Here is a 13,282-nt window from a genome sequence, read left to right as displayed (position 1 = left end):
TCATATTCGGTATAATACCAAACATAGTATAAATAATACGGTTATTAGTCTGATACTGCACCAAACACCCGACTAATTTAGTCAGTACTATCCGATGGCTATTTATCCTATCCGACAGAAATAGTCAGTACAGTCCGAGCTGCCAAACGAGGCCATGGTGTTTTGAACCCAAGACAAGACCTCCTCGTTATTTTCAAATGACAAACCACCACTTCAGTTAAATTTCTATGTCATTGAACCAAATTTTATAAATTTATACTCTTATAAAACATATATAAATATATCACCCTAATAATTTTAGTGCCCCTAATTTTTTTGGGCCCTGGTGATAAGCTCATATTTATATATATTTTACATTAAATTCACTTGTCTTTTCTTAGTTAGTTCCTTATATTTTTGAGCTATTTACTTTGTTTTTGTATTTAGTAGGATTTGTCAACCAAAGAAAAGAAAAATAGCACAAGTTGGATATTAAGTGACAAATTCGTCAAAACTGCCTGTGCAGGTCAGCTGACTTTGAAAGCAAGTTGTGAACAGCTCAGAATGAATTAGAGAATGAGTCTTATATGCTTAGAAAGCTACGGATGTCTATTTGCTGGAGCATTTCGCGGATTGTTAAGAGCATTTTTGTAGAAGAAGTTATGGTCGTTTTAACACTGAAAGGTTTCCAAGACGCTGTGCAGTTTGTAACTGCATTGAAGGCAATAAATCCAATAAAACTTGCAGCCAAGAACAAGCCAGCTGACATCTCCTCAAATATCAGATGAAATGGAATTAAAGATGAGGATTAAGTGGGAGTAATTGGCATAAAGGTTGCCCAAAGAGTTACAATTGTTTTACAATTTCCTCTCACTTATTGTCATCACTAAATGGCTGTTAGTGGGATGAGTTATGGAGCAGAAATGGGGCAGCAAGCATGGGCATAAAGGCTGCAGGTTGCAGCAGCAAAGGAGAGTTCTTTAGAGAAAAAAAAGATAGAAAAAAAAGGAAGGAAAGGAAGGAAAAAAAAAAAGCAAGGCTGCTGCGTTGAGAAAGGAAGGAAAGGAAGGAGGAAATCTTGGCATTCTCTTATCTCGGTTTTATCTTCTCAAACTCATGTCTTTCTTTTGGTTTATTTTGAGAACTATGTGTAACTAATTTTTTAGAGGTTAGGGGCTGTTTTGAAGCCCCGAATATGATTGCAATTTTGTTATGACATTTCGTTAAATTATTTTTATGAATGGATGAAACTTGGTTCACTACTTGTCTCATTGATGAATTCTTTATTTGTTTTCTATGGATGCATACGTAGTAAGCATATATATGATTCTAATGCTATGAGTATGTGTGTGCCTGCCCTTGTCGAATGAGGACCTACATATGTTCTAAAGTAGTACTTGTTAATTGCGATTAACATGTGAACCAATTTCTAGGATAAGTAAGACAACGCCAGTACTTACGATGCCTTGTGATGACTCAAACTCTTTTCGTTCTTAATGATTTCTACTTGTTAAATCTATGAACACGTCATTCTAGATTGCATGCTAGGGACTAAGTTAAGTTGAAAACGTCATTCTCTTAACATACTACGTAAGAAAGAGTAATAGGTTGAGTTCTAACATTGAGCCAACTTGAGCATCTTCATCCGGAAATAAAAGAAATTTGAATGAAACATAACATGTTTGCATGATTATTTGGTGGTGGATAGCAATACCCCTAACTCGTTTTTCTTAATTTGTGAACTACTTAAAATTTGTTTCTATCCTGTTTTTGTTCGATTTAATTTAAATATTAAATCAACTCCAAAAATCCCAAATATTTGTGTGAGTGTAGCTTTGTGTGTCTAGTATCTACATATAAAATTTCGTAGACTTTAGATATGTATAAGTCAGTCTAATAATTATTTTTCGGTGGCTGATCAGTAGGGATAGCAACCCAGTTTTTGTGACATTTTAGGTAGTTAGATAAAACAATCTTCTGCGGGAAAGACCCTTATTTTCATATGCTACAATTGACAAATCTTAGTGTTAATAAGGAAAATCAATAGGACATTTGTGTGCTACTTTGTGGTGTGCTTTTAATCCTATCACCTGGACGGTCGCCCTCCCCGCACTGGGCCTGGGCTGGCCCTGACCACCGCTATCTTGTTTTTGTTATTATTATAGTAATTCATTAAGCGTTTTTTTATTAAATTATATAAAGCCATTAGTGTAATACTGGCAACCATTAGTGTAAGTTACCCGAGTGTTCTGTGCAAAGTTATGTGAGTGCTAGAGGTCAATAACACTTCCTAACCAAGTATTATATATCTCATAGCACTAAGGTAGTGGCCTAGTAGGGTGCGAGTGAATGCGACCCATCGTTTCTGCTTTCTTCCACTTAACCGAGAAAAACATGAACATGAATTCATAATTAAAGAAGAATAAGTGACTAATTTTATTACGCATCCACTTCCACTACTTCTCATGAAAATTTCCGAGTTGATGATTGCTTTATTCCAAGTCCTCGGCCACCCCTCTTTGAAAATGGCTCGCTTAGTGCCTAGACTTAGATTGGGTTAGTTAACTCGTAAAACTAAAGGTATATTAGAGGAAAAGTCTTTTGTTACTTAGTAATATTGTTTAAAGATATTTCTTTTACAAGAGGTCTTATGTTTTCGAATCTCAAGAGTGAGTTAGCTAGTAAAAAAATATGCCACGCTTGTTTGAAAAACTTATAGTGAACTACTAAAGAGGTACATTAGGCTCCACTAACATAGAGTTTAACTAATTACAAGCTTTGAATTTCAATGTGGTCAATCATATCAATTAAAAGAAAGTGTTGAAATGTCCAGAAATAACCTTAAAATGTCCAAAATAATCTTGAAGGGGATCGACTGGGAAGTTGAAATATCAGAAATAAACTTGAAGCACATGACTTATTTTGGATAGAAAACTTTAACGAAGTTAGGATGAGATGACAAATTCATGATTTTCAAAACTTAATAGAGTAATGTTACACTTACCACATTTGTATCATCTCTGTAATATAGGTAGGGCCAACCAATCATGTGTTAGGATTTTGGCTCGTCAAAGTTAATATGTCCTATTTTGTTTAGGATTGTATTAGGGAAATTAAAGGAGCACCGATTCTTCTCCTAAAAGGACTAGGAAAGAATCAAAGTTTCCTTGTACAGTTAGATTGGGAATCCTATAACATATATTGGAAAAGGAATGAAAGTGTACTTTCTTATTCCATAAGAACATGAAACTTAATCATAAAATAGGCATGTAAACCACACCCTATATTTATAAATAGGGTGCGGCAAGGCTAGGTAAAACCACTGGAAAGCCAAAAACAGCCGCTGGCAAGGGAGAGAAAAGCTAGAAACAGCCGCTGGCAAGTGAGAAAAGCTAGAAATAGCCGATGAACACACTAGTATAAATATAGGCCTTAATATTGTTCTCAACAAAACCACCTTTAATTTCCTTGGCAACGTACTTTGCGTTTCAATTGCCTCCGTGCGTTTGTTTGTCGTTCAGTAGTGTACATTTTAGCTGATTTTAGTCATCAAGATGGATTTAACCTCAGTGAAGCTGATCAAAACCAAAAGCGAAGAAAAATCGGAAGAAGCAACTTCAACAACACCCACAGATAAAGAGGCTAGATTAATGCGACCAGAGAATGTTCAATCACCAGCCCCAAAAAAGTCCCGACCAGAGAATGTTTTGACTATGGTTTCTTCCACTTCGCTATGTTTTTCCACTTACCACTGCCGCAAGTGTTGCATACCAAACCACACTTAACCGAGAAAAACATGAACATGAATTCATAATTAAGAATAAGTGACTAATTTTAGGCTAGTAAAAAAATATGCCACTAGTGGACTACTAAAAAGGTACATTAGGCTCACTAACTAATTACAAGCTTTGAAAATTAATTCAATGTGGTCAATCATATCGGTTAAAAAAAAGGTTGAAATGTCCGATATAACCTTAAAATGTCCAAAATAATCTTGAAGGGGATCGAGTGGGAACGTAATACAACAAATTGCGTAAAATTTTAGTTCATATAACAAATTAAAAAAGACGTATAAGTTTTTAGGGTAAAAGACCGTTTATCACCCTCATGTTTCGTGGTTTTCAACATTTAGTACATCAAGTTTTTTTCGTCCCAGAGTCATACCTAAAGTGTAAATTTTGGGACAGTCTCATACATCTGTTAGTCAAACTGTTAGTTCTCCCGTTAAGTGATGACGTGGCACCCTGATTAGACGCCACGTGTCATTAAAAAAATAAAAAATTTATTTAAATAAAAATAATATTAAAAAATATTTAAATAAATATTAAAATATTTAAATAATAATAAAATATATATTTTTTTCTCCTTCTCTTCTTCTTCTTCTTTTTTTTTTCCTTCTTCTTCTTCTGGGTTCGGTTTTTTTTTTTTTTTTTTTTTTTTTTTTCCTTCTTCCTCCTCCTCCTTCTTCTTCTCCTTCTTCTTCTTCTGGGTTCGGTTTCTCTCTTCTTTTTTTTTTCTTCTTCTTCTTCTTCCTCCTCTTTCTCCTTCTTCTTCCTTCTCTTTCCTCCTCCTCCTTCTTCTCCTTCTTCTTCTTCTGGGTTCGGTTTCTCTTCTTTCTTTTTTTTCTTTTTTTTCCTTCTTCCTCCTCCTTCTCCTTCTTCTTCCTTCTCCTTCCTCCTCCTTCTTTTTCTTCTTCTTCTTCTTCCTTCTCCTTCCTCCTCATTCTTCTTCTCCTTCTTCTTCCTTCTTCTTCCTCTTCTTTTCTGGGTTCGGTTTTTTTTTTTTTTTTTTTCTGTTTTTTTCCTTCTCCTCCTTCCTTCTTAAGAAGGAAGAAGAAGGAGAAGAAGAAGGAGAAGAAGAATGAGGAGGAAGGAGAAGGAAGAAGAAGAAGAAGGAGGAGGAAGAAGAAAAAAAAAAGAGAGAACCGAACCCAGAAGAAGAAGAAAAAAAAAAAAAGAAGAGAAGAAGGAAAAAAAAATATTTTATTATTTAAATATTTTTAATATTATTTTTATTTAAATATTATTTTTATTTTTTTAATGACACGTGGCGTCCAATCAGGGTGTCATGTCATCACTTAACGGGAGAACTAACAGTTTGACTAACAGATGTATGAGACTGTCCCAAAATTTACACTTTAGGTATGACTCTGGGACGAAAAAAATTTGATGTACTAAATGTTGAAAACCACAAAACATGAGGGTGGTAAACAGTCTTTTACCCAAGTTTTTATCACATTTGAAAAAAGAAGGCCTTATTTATTTGAGATAGTTACATTAAGAGCTTCTCTGTGTCAGCAACAACCTTATCCCTTTTCCTATTTTCAAATTCAACAATCTAGTGGGCTGCGAATGTGACCCATCGTCATGCTTTCTTCTACAATGTACAGGGAAGACTTCCAGTCAACAAGTCAATTCATAAACCAATCTCATAATTCCAGTGTTAACTTACCTAAAATGCCACGAGTTTGATGGACAGTTAGTGGCTTTTAACTCTCTGCCATTTTTCTACATATTACATACATATTGGAACGAGGATTCTATCTGGATCTTTTTACGAGGATTTCGAGAATTTTTAAATTGTGTTTATTCATCGTATATCGTTCGGCCAATTTTTGTTAGTTACTGTTCATATTTAATTTAAAATAATTTCTTACCATATAATATACGATGAACACACATAATTTGAGGATCTCAATAATCCTCACAAGAGGATCCGAAGAGAATCCTCATTCTACATATTGCTAGTTTGGTGTCTAGAATTTATTGAATTATATACTTATTATAAAATTTAAGGTACATTGAAAAGAAAAGTTTTATATTTTAAAAGGACAAGAAGCACTGAAGCAGTATTGGAGAAAAAGTGGGTGCAGCTGGTGTATTAGTGCCAAACAATGCCATTTTTATAGAGGTGGATTGTCTGTTCTCCTATTTTCATATTCTTCTCATTCCCTTCTGTTTGTGTGATCACGGTTATGTCACGTCAATATTTTATATTGATTTTTTATAAAATAATAAAACAAAAAGTAATAGGAATATAAAATGTTGACATGGCTTAACTGTGACCATACAAAACAGAAGGGGATGAGAAAGTATGGAAATGGGAGGGCAGACAATCTACCTCCCATTTTTATCTCCATTAATTATCACTCTAGACCCAATAAGTTGTGGATGATGTTTGGTCTGGCTCTTCCATGTTTTTCTTAAATATAAGAGGTGATAAAGGAAAAGATGTTTACTACTGAGTAATAATGTTTAGTGATATTTCTCTTACGAGAGATCTTAAATTCGAATCTCAATGATGACAAGTTTGCAACAAATTATTCTCCCCTTCTTAGTGTGTAAATATATTGTTGTATACTTTTTTTTTTAAGAGAAACGGTAATTTTAATGGGTTAAAAATCCGCATCAAAATATAGAAGTATTATTACTTTCAACCAATCAAATTAAGAGAAAATGTGAGTGCATTTGACCTTGACAATAACATTTTTCTCTCCACTAATTGCCATCTTGCTTTTTTCTTACTCTCCTTACTCTGCCCTCACATTTAAACCCCATCTCTCTCTCTCTCTCTCTCTCTCTCTCTCTCTCTCTCTCTCTCTCTCTCTCTCTCTCTCTCTCTCTCTCTCTCTCTCTACGTAAGGAATAGAAACAGTAGCGGAGGAAAAGTGAGAACAGGGCTGGCCCTGAGTATATAGGATCTGCGCAAAACATAGATGGAGACTCTTCATTTTATTAATGTTATATTTCTTTATTATTATTTTTTTTTAATTTTCTCATCTATAAAACTAAAATATTACAAGTTATTGCAGTAAATAAGTTGTTTGATCAACCGGATTTTTTTCCTTACCTTCAAAGGTTCTGAGTTCGATACACACAAAAACGATTAGTGACGAAGTGGTCACCCAAAAACGTTACTGCAGCGGCCAAAGGTTACGGAAACAAAAAGGTTACTACTGCTTGTTTTGTTTGTTTGATATTTTTGTTTTGCATGTATGATTTGGAAGAACTTCTCAAGACGGGTTGAGTGCTCTTTCATGATATTGTTTGAACGATTTTTATGATGCCATTCAACATGTAATCTGCCTCTCTGCTTCTCACACATTAAGGGGTGTATTCAATTGAGGTTTTAAAGGATTTTAATTCTTTTAATATATCTAGAGTATTCAATTTTAAGTGATTATTTGAAATTCTAGGTGTCTTCAATTATAATTTTAAAATAGTTTATTAATATCCTTAAAAATTCAGGTACATTCAATTAAGATTTTAAAGAAGTTTATAACATTCCAGATGCATTCAATTAAAAATTGATTTTAAAGAATTTGAGAAAGTTGAGGATTTAAAGGGAGTTGGAGAGATTTCGTAGTGTATTTTAAGTATCCATAAATCTCAACTATTCCCATGAGATTTCGAGGGAATTGAATCAAAATTTTATATGGAATCTCTACAAATCAATTAAATTTCATAAAAATCCATAGATTTATAAATCCATCAAAATCTCTCTCATTCTCAATTGAATACACCTCTAAACTTCAACTTTATATGAATCTTTTTTGTAAGTAATTAAATAAAATATGATTCTTTATGAGAAAATGAAGTCCCCAAATCAAATGGATATTACCAAATATGATTCTTTCTGAGAAAATGACTTCCCTTTGTTTATCATAATTTTCTCATCCAAAACCAAATTTTAGAAAACAAACAGTCTATAAAATTCAAATTCAAACTCAGCGCAAACAGTCTGTAAACACTCTCAATTCCCTAAAATCCCACCATATTTTGAGATCGACTCTACAAATTCAAAAATCCTCACTAAAACCGATTAAATTGGTTCAAAAGAACCGGTTCTCACAACCACTTTAACAATCAGAAAAAACAAAAATCGGAAATTGAGAGCTGTTTCTCAAACCATTAACTCCCAAAATTTCAAATTATTCCAAGCCGATAAACCTTTTCAGAACACTAAGAATCACAGATCGGAGGTACTTACTCGTCATAGGATTTAAGCAAACCAGAATTGCACCATGATCGAGAGAGCAACGGCGAGAAATTTTTGAAAGAGAGGGAGGGGGGGCTTTTAAAGAGGAACCGAAAACACCAATCGAGGGCTTTTTTTGGTTGGTTGGTCGTCGTCGCCAGCTGAGTCGAGGAGAAGAGTGAGAAGGGAGAACGAAGAAAAAGAAAACATAAAATAAATACAGTACATATATGATTGGTGTATCAGGACATAATAGGAATTAGTGCAAAACTGGGAGGGTAATTTCAGAGTACAGTCAGTTTTAGTATATATTAAATTTCTCTTTCTAGATTTTCTCTTCATTTTTTTTTATTTACTAAGCAATACAAATTGAGTAATGTTATTCATACCATGTTTTTGTACCATATTTTCATACCATCTTAGAGCAAGTCCACCGGTGGTGGATTAGGCCAGCACCCAGCACAAAAAACAGGCTGGGACCCTGTCCATTCACTCCAGCCCACAAAACAACTTGGCACCCAGCCCAAGCTGGTCTCTGGGCCAGCACAAAACAGGCTGACCAAGAAGCTGGGCCATTTGCTGGCGTTGGCCACGTGGCTGATCCTGGGCTCTTGGATTTGAATATTTTTCAAATCCAACGGTCCAGATTAATTAACTACATTAAAATTAATTAAAAATATAAAAAAATACAGATTTTTTTTTTTAAAATACAGTAAAATTTTTAAAAAGTTATTATTTTTTCTATAAATACCTAACCCTCATCTTCCACCTTACACCACATTTCAATATTTTCTACACCTTCTACCAAAGCTTTCATATACTTTTTGTGTGAAAAAAAAATACCAAAAGCTCATCCTTAATTTATTTGATGAGTTTATGTAATTTTATTTTAGTGTGTTTTTTTTTAAGTTTATTTGATGAGTATGTAATTTTATTTTAGTGTGTATTTTTTTTAAGTTTATTTGAAATTTTATCCGAAATTGGTTAAAAATCTTATCCGAAATAAACTTAAAAAAAAACACACCAAATAAATGCGTTGGATGGCAGCGCATTTTTTTAGGGGTGGAGATGCCTTGGGCTATTACTGTTCACTCCAGTCTATTACTGTTCACTTGAGTGGATAAATACGCTGGGTGCTGGCGCAAAGTCCTTAGGGGTGGACTTGCTCTTAGGTGGCATACCACAATCATTATTTAATTAACTAGTTTTTCTTAATTATTAGTTTATTAAATAATGAACTAAATTTAAAAGAGAGCTCTTATTCACATCTCAATGTCTTATCTTCCTACCCACCTCATTTGTAAAATGACTAATAAGGACCTTAGTTACCCTCTTTTGCATTATTTTTTTTATATAAAATGAAAAAGAAAAGTTTGGGTTTGATAACTCTTTAGACTATTTATCTTCCTTAAACCCTAACTCATCATTCTCATCTCTCATCCAATGGTGGAGCCAAGTTAAGGGCTGCCCTGGGCTGTAGCCCATGTAGTTTGTGGTGAAAAATAAAATTTTACATGTAATTTTGATTGATTTTCGAATATAGCCCACCAAATATTTAGTCGTTAATTCGAATTCTCTAGGTTTAACTATATAAAATTATATAATACAGTTTGCAAACCATATCTTTTTCTTACATTATTTTTCTCATCGCTTCTTGTGCATGTACAAATTTGGATTTGTTTAATTTTAACATGTTTTTGGCTCACCTTGTGAATTTTTTTAAGCTAGCTGATACTATGAGAAATAGGGTATCAAGTTTCTTTATTTAAAAAGATTTAAAATTTTAAACTAGCCCACTCGGTAAAAAATTCCTAGCTCCGTTATTGCTCTCATCCTTCTCATCTCTTTTCATTCAGAGAAAGCAAAAAGAATGAACTTAGAAGATGGCGTTTTTATAGAAGAAGTAGAGGATTATGTTTCTATCGAAAAGGTAAAAGAATATTTTTTTTGTGTGCAATTTGTTAGGATTTAAACATTTGCCATTCTGGGTTTTTATTTTACATGCAATTGATGAAAGTTTTAATTCTCGGAGAAATACAAATGTATTAGGTCTTGTAACTCAATGCCATTAAGTATCACTTTCACGTCAAGTGCAATGGTCAAATCTATTGATAGGATTTTACCTACTTTTTAAGTAGTTCAATGCCCTAGAGACTGGAAGTTGTTCAAGTTCTGTGGTATTTCCTGATGATGGTAATCCTGTTGATAGGGTAAAGAGTTGTCAAAATTATGATTAACCTTTATGTCCATCCGATCAGACAATTCAACAGCACGGCAACTCGAACTTGAATCATTCATTGAATTGATTCTTATTTGAATGTGTTGTATCTACGATTTCGTATTACGTTGTCGTACAATTTGGCAATAATGGATAGTGTATCGTGATCAATTGAACTAGAAACATGAAGCATGGTGTTGTAATTAACTTGACTAAACTCAGTTCGATAAAACAACGAAAACGTGAATCAATTAGAAAAATAAAACAAAAGTGACTTGAGAAACGGTGAACGTGCAACATAGAAAGCTGAATTGAAAAAAACAAATATATATATATATAAAGGGTTATTTTAGGAATAATAGTGGGTGGGGAAATAACATTTTAATTTTTTAACTTTTTATAGTGAGTGTAAATATAACGTGGGTGGGGAAATAAGACAACGAGGTAGGTCTAATAGCTCTCATTTAAAATCTGATTAATTCAAATGATGTGGTTGTCCACATCAAATGCCACCTAAGGTGGTATTAAAATATGGTACAAAAACATGGTATGAATAGCATTACTCATACAAATTAAGTAGCAGTTCATGACTTGGTAAAATTGGAAGTCATTACAAGTGAGGCTTAAACTGTCAAAAACTCTCTGGTTAATAATCCAAATTTCATACAAACTTTTTCTCCTTGGAATTATGTCGAACTCAGGGGGAGTATCCTGTAGTATACTTGCTTGATCTTAATGTACTCTTTTTCCCTACGATTTCCCACTAGGTTTTTGCTACATAACGAAGTTTTGACAAGGCACCCACCTTGGGTTGATCATATCTCTGATGATGTCTTGTAAATGTTTCATTTGACTTTGCATTTTCTCCACTGTTCTAAAAGTCCCCGCCTAGGCGCTAGGTGGTTGGCTACCGCCCTAATTAATTGACACACCTCGATCGAGATCAAGGCATGCTGGCCGTCACGTGAGGGTGACGTAGCCATGTGCACAGTGCGAAAGCAATAAAGATAAGAAATATATGAATAATTAAAAACGGGAACTACTAGAGTGCACTACTAAACAGGAAGTGTTAGGAGTAAGATACAAAAGTAAATACTCCTAATCAGAGCATAGAAAGTCTAGATGCAGTCCAGTAGAACAAGTACTAATTATACAATACCATAAGATGTCCTACAATTATTTTGATATGTCAGAACTGCCGAAGTCCTCGCACCCAGCAACTGCAAACTTACCTAAAACCTGGAGGGGCGCAAAACAAAAAACATGAGTGGGCAAAAACAGATGTTTTACAAAACCATTTCATTTATCAACATTCCTAACCCCTCGCTGTAAAACATGTATAATTTTTCCCAAAATTAGCATATAAGCATATAAATAAATATATATGTAATATATCAATTCAAATCATGCTTCACATCATCATATTCATATGTATGTCATGCCAAGATATAACAAAGTAAGTAATTCAGGTGAGAATAATTTCATAGAAATATAACATATTAGCCGGAACCTCTGTGGTAGTCTGTACGGCTGAATTCATAGCTCAAAAGTCAATCTAGCCAGAGTCACTACAATGACCTATACGACACTATACTGCACAAGAGTCGGAACCAAATGAAAAGGTCTATACGACAATACTGGGTGTAATATAATTATGCTCAATATTATTCTCACATAATAGCTGGGCGATAAATTGCTAGTCACCTACGAGTCGGAACCATAAATAAGGTATGTATGACAAGACTGTGCACCTAAATTGGATCCAATATGAGCATATGGTGTGAGAGGTGACATTATAAACAAGCCTGTGTCATATCTCTGGCTAAATCACAATTACCCTAAGTGCAGTTTTATGAGCTCAACGTTATTCAATCACATATCACATCATAGATAATTCACATAACCAAACATAACTCACCTGAACTTACCTGAGCGTCAACAGCACCACAATTATATATATAATGCATCAAATACCAATTCATATACGAAATATAAATTCATAAGCATGGCATTCAAGGCATATTTCATTTTAAACTTATTTTTCTAGGAAAATATCAAGCATATAAATATATACTAAAAACCAAAAGCCCACTCACTGGTAAGTCGAAAGGTTGTAGCCCCCGAGTCGTCCTTGAACGCGCTCGTCCTCGGGATAAGTCTCACCTATATGCGAATTAACTATAAAAACGTTATTTAAAGCACATAGACAAAACTAGCTAATAACTTCTCATACAATACTCAAATGGGGTATTTGAATATACCAATGTGATCTACACAACTCCACGAATATCCCCATATTTTTAGAATAATTTTCCGACCACCCACGCGCAGGGACCCTAACAGAATTCCTTAACCCTGTTAGGAATATTCCGTCAAATAGTAACGGAATCCGTTAAAGTTAACTAACGCCGTTAGCATATTCCGTCAAAACTGACAGAATATTCCCCTTCTTTCCCGACGAGTCACCGGACGCCAGCGAAAATATATATAAGAGATTATGTGGATCTCACGTTGCAATGGGTAATTCAATATACACCAAAAAATTGCAGATTAAATTGATTAGAAAGAGAAGATCATGATCGCATTACCGATTTCACAAATTCCAGTGAGGAGTGAGGACACAACAATTCTCGACAAGTAGGGCAAAGACTCCAAAGTCAACACATCAACCCAATTTCACCAATGTGACATAAGCACGGATTTTAAATATTGGTTTTAACATATATTCCCTCAAGTAGAAATGCTAAGAAGACTCTTAAATGTAGAACTTTTCATGGACTCTTTGCCGTCTCATGTTTTTTACACAACATTTTATAATGTTGGCATGAAAATTAATGTTAAAATGTGAGATGGCTGAGAATCTATGGAGTATACTACTTTGAGAGTCTCCTTAGAATTTCACTTTCTCAAGTCTATGAAAATGAAAGTGAATTTAGTTAATATTTTTAACAAGTCTTAAACATGTTGTTCTGTTTTTCTTTCAAATTTTCCTCAAAAAGGATTTTTTGTTTTGTTTTGTTTTGTTTTGTTTAGTAATTACTAATTCAACAGTTTCCATTGCTTGATTCCCATTTTCTCATAGAAATTTCCGAGTTGATGATCGCTTTA

The sequence above is a fragment of the Malus domestica genome, chromosome 04, assembly GCF_042453785.1.
Source record: "Malus domestica chromosome 04, GDT2T_hap1".
NCBI lineage: Eukaryota > Viridiplantae > Streptophyta > Magnoliopsida > Rosales > Rosaceae > Malus > Malus domestica.
This window is presented reverse-complemented; position numbering follows the sequence as displayed.